Source organism: Miniopterus schreibersii (assembly GCF_964146895.1).
Source record: "Miniopterus schreibersii genome assembly, chromosome: X".
Taxonomy (NCBI): Eukaryota; Metazoa; Chordata; class Mammalia; order Chiroptera; family Miniopteridae; genus Miniopterus; species Miniopterus schreibersii.
Genome location: NC_138104.1, coordinates 68156000 through 68160592, shown reverse-complemented (window position 1 = coordinate 68160592; position 4593 = coordinate 68156000).

The following is a 4593-nucleotide window of genomic DNA, read 5'->3' as shown; positions in this document are numbered from 1 at the left end:
AAGAGGAACTGTTGTCATTTTACTGAGCAAGGCTTCTCTACCATCTCCCTCACTGCCTGCAGTAGGTCAACTCCTTCGACCTCCCCTTCCAGGCCTTGCTACCTGCTCCTCCTGCTCCTGTTGGCCTCCAAGGCAGCTCTGGGCTATCCCCACCATTGGACCCCTTCATTCCTGCAACAGGGCAGGCACAGGAGCAGAGTGTGGCCGGGTCTCAGGAGCCTCTTCCTTGTCTAATGTGACATAACCAACCTGCGTGCCTGCCTGGCTCCTGGCTTCAGCACCCTGATGGAGTAGACCTCCCTCGGTGCCCAGCCCTTGAAACCAGTACATACTTTAAATGAATGACCACACATAAACCTCAAGTGGACCCACAGGGACAACCAGCTTGCCTTGGGAACTTCTGAGTCAGTTTGTTACTTGGCTCTCCCAGGTGAGGGCCCTCACCTTTCTCCTATCCCTGGCCTCCGCAGGTCTTTGATTCATCTTCAACTGAGTGAGTAGAAAACATGAGAAGAAAAATTCTTTCCCCAACGTCATCTATCCCTGAAGCCCTGTCCCAAACCCTCTGTCCTCTCCTGGCCCCAGGGGGCGAACCCCAGTCCATTGAGGTCAGCCTTCCACCTGGGCACCAGGTCCCACTCAAGGATTGCTTTGTTGTGTCTTCCTTCTCTATTCCATACCTCTCATTTTTCTGTACCTATTGGGCATCCCATGGGCAAACAAACGTGCTGTAATAGCTTCTATCGCTAAAAACACTCCCTTACCGCATGCCCTTCCAGCTCTTGCCCCATTTCCACAAACCCCCCTCAAGGCTCGTCTGCACTCATCATCCCAGCTGAATTTCCACCCTTAGCAGCATCCGCTTGTCCCCAATATAGGTCGCCTTGTTCTTACATAACAATAACTGAAGCTAACCCTGTCTGGTTACCTCAGTTGCTTGGAGCTTTGTCCCTATATGCCAAAGTTGCCTGCTGGGTTTCATCCCTGGTCAGGGCGCATACCAGAAGCAACAAATGAATGCATAAATATGTGGAAGGACAAATCAATGTTTGTTCCTCTTTCCTCTCTGAAATCAATTTTTTTAAAGGCAGTGGATATATGCAGTCTTTTTTCGGAGCTGGGGGAGAGGGTATATGCCCTAGGAGGAGAGTTGGGCCAGAGAGTGGCTGCGCCAGTTATGTTACTATGGCTGTCTCTTGCTGGCCTCTGCTTCATTACACCTGAGTGGGGGCTCTGCAAACCGCATTCCTGCTCTGCCTGCCGGCTCCAAGTTAGGCTTTGCTAACAGAATGTGGTGGAGGGAGACTGCAAGTCTGAAGGAGGGCGGAGGGACGTGCTCTTTCCTGTCAGCATCACCCTCGCAGCAAGCATCTCATTTCCATGGCACTAGCTGAATCCAATTATCGGATTTCCCAACACTTACAAAAGCAGCTTTGTTGCATCCAGCTGAGACACCAACACCAGGCAACCAGTGTCCCTCCTTAGAGGTCTGGGTCCCAGGCCCACGGGACCCTCTTCTGAGCTCAGAGACCCCAGCACTAAGCTCTGTCCCCCTCAGGCTGAGTTTCTCCTGGGAGGTTGCTAAATTTGAGGAGCTGCGGCCGCTTCCTTTTGTTGCAGCCTTAGGTGGGAGGCTGCTGCAACAAAAGACCACAAACCACGTGCCTTACACAACAGAAATGTATTGCCTCCCAGTTCTAGAGTCCAGAAGTCCAAGATCAAGGCATCCACAAGGTTGTGACCCCTCTGAAGGTGCTAGGGAAGGATGTCATCATTTCTGCTTCCTGAAAGGATCCAGACTGATGGAGAAACTGGTAATAGGAGCGGTATCAGGAATAATATTCTGAAAGAGACGCTTTGGAGATTGGTTTGTCTTCCTCTTCGGGCTTGAAAACACCATTAAGTTTCAGGGTCCCACTCTTCCCCATCCACAGAAATGTGAAGAAGCTAGAAATTCAACTGACATAGGATCCTGTAACCCACACATTGTGCTTGATTTCCAGCACTGTCAGCCCTATTGCTACAAAAAGTAAGAGAATTTTTAGGGCTGTCATGGAAGCTCTCTGCTGCCTTACAAGGGAACATCCATTCTCCTCAAGACCCACCACAACCATCCCTGTTGCCATTAGACCCACAACGAGGGACCAATCTCAGCATGGTCTAGGGGTACAGGCACATGCTAAGACACAGGAAGAAGCAGCTTATACACCAAAAGAATAGCAAGATTTTAAAAATAGTAAATACTGGCAAAAACCTGGGGAAATAAGTATGGGAGTGGATGCTAAGGATGTTATACCAAGGAGAATGGAATATAACAGTGGTTGGGCACAATTTATTAACTGGGTCCATTTACCAAAGATTCTACATTTAATGTTAGCCCATGCAGCTGGAAGGGACTTTAACAGCCTACTTGGTTGGTAGACTTAAATTTGAACTCACGTGTGGCCTAAATTCAATGATATCAAAATGCCAGGAAAACTCTGGCTTTGGGAAAGAACCCAAAGGTATAATTCCTAGGGGGAACTGCAGCGATCGGTATCTTGAACTTGAAAGTTGCAGTGATGGTAATATCTTTCATATCTCAATTTGTCTACTTGGCCGTGAGCAGAAGGTGGATGGATCTTGGAGAATGGCTGTGGATTGATGTAATCAGAAGTGACTTCAACTGCAGCTGCTGTTCCAGATGCACTCTCTTTACTGAAGCAGAGCATCACAACCCCTGGCCTCTGGCATGCAGCTATTGCCCTATCAAGTGTTTTACTCTATAGCAATTTTCAAAGTCCACCAGAAGCACTTTATTTTTACTGGAAAAGGCCAACAGTACACCTTCACAGTCTTGCCTATGGGCCATGTGATCTCTCCTCTGACATGATATAGTACTTAGAAACCTTGATTATCTTACCATTTTTCACAACATCTACTGGTTCACTACACTGAGGACATCATCCTGATCGAATCTGATAAGCAAGAAGCAGAAAGTACTATAAATGCCTTAGTAAGACTTACGCAAACCAAAAGGTAGGAGATATACCCCCATGAAAATTTAGAAAAGTAAAACCTCAGTGAAGTTTCTAGAAATTCAATGCTCTAAAAGGTAAAGATATCCTCTTCAAGGTGGAAGACACAATGTGCACCTTGTACAAACTACCTCTAAAAATAATGTTTGATGGGCTGTTCTGGATTATGAAACCTGTATCACATGTGTGTGTGCTATGCTGACCTATTTACTGTGTAATTCATAAGGCTGCCAATTTTGTGTGGGGATCAGAGCAAGTGATAGTTGTGCAGTGAGTCCAGGCTGCAGTGCAAGCTACTCTTCCAATTGGTCCTTTTGACCCAGCAGATTCAATAGTACTAAAGTGTCTGAAAATAGTGATATGGTCTGGAGTCTCTGGCCAGCACCAATAGGAAAATCACTGTGTAGATCTATAGGGTTTTGTAGAAAACCCATGCCCTCTTCTTTCAATAACCATTCTCCTTTGGCTTACTATCAGGCCCTGGTAGAGACTGAACTCTTAGGACTACTGGTGACCATGTGACCTCATTTTCCATCAGGAACTGGGTGCTTGTCCGACCCATCAAGACATAGGTTGGGTACGTGCTGCAGTGCATCACAATGGAAATGGGATTTTAGAGATAGGAGCTCAGGTGGTTTCAGAAAGCACAAAAAGTTGCATGAGCAAGTGCCTCTGATTCCTTTGACACCAAGTCCTATAACATGCCCTCCTCTCCCTTAACTGTGCCCGTGCTTCCTGGAATGTTTCCTCTGACCAGTTGACTGACTAGGAAGTAACTCAAGCCTGGTTTACAGATGGTTCTGCACGATCTGCCAGTAGATGGCTGCAGCATTACAGTGCCACCGATGGGTGACCCTGAGGACAATGGCAAAGGAAAATTCTCCAAATGAGCAGAGCCTTGAGCAGTGCAGCTGATTGTTCATTCTTTTTTATTATTGTTGTTGATTTGAGAGAAAGACATCAATTTGTTGTTCCACTTATTTATGCATTAATTGACTTCAATGTTTTTAGAGTCTACATATAAGTGAGATCATACAGCATTTGTCTTTCTCTGCCTGACTTATTTCACTTAGCAGCACAGTGCCCTGAAGGTCCATCCATATTGTCACAAATGGCAGGATTTCCTTCTTTTTATGGTTGAATAACATTCCATTGTATACATGTACTACATTTTCTTTCTCTACTCATCCATTCACAGGCACTTAGGTTATTTCCATGTCTTGGCTATTGTAAATAATGCTGCAATAAACATGGGGGTATAGGTATCTTTAAAATATACTGTTTTAATTTCCTTTGGAAATCGTCTCAGAAGAGGGATTGCTGGATCATATGGTAGTTCTGTTTCTAATTTTTTGAGGGTCCTCCATACTGTTTTCCATAGTGGCTGCACCAGTTTACATTCCCATCAGCAGTGTACCAGGGTTCCCTTCTCCACATCCTTGCCAATACTTATCTCTTGTCTTTATATATATATAGATTGATTTCAGAGAGAGAGGAAGTGAGAGGGAGAGAGAGAAACATCAATGATGAGTCATTGACCAGCTGCCTCCTGCATGCCCCCTGCTGGAGATGGAGC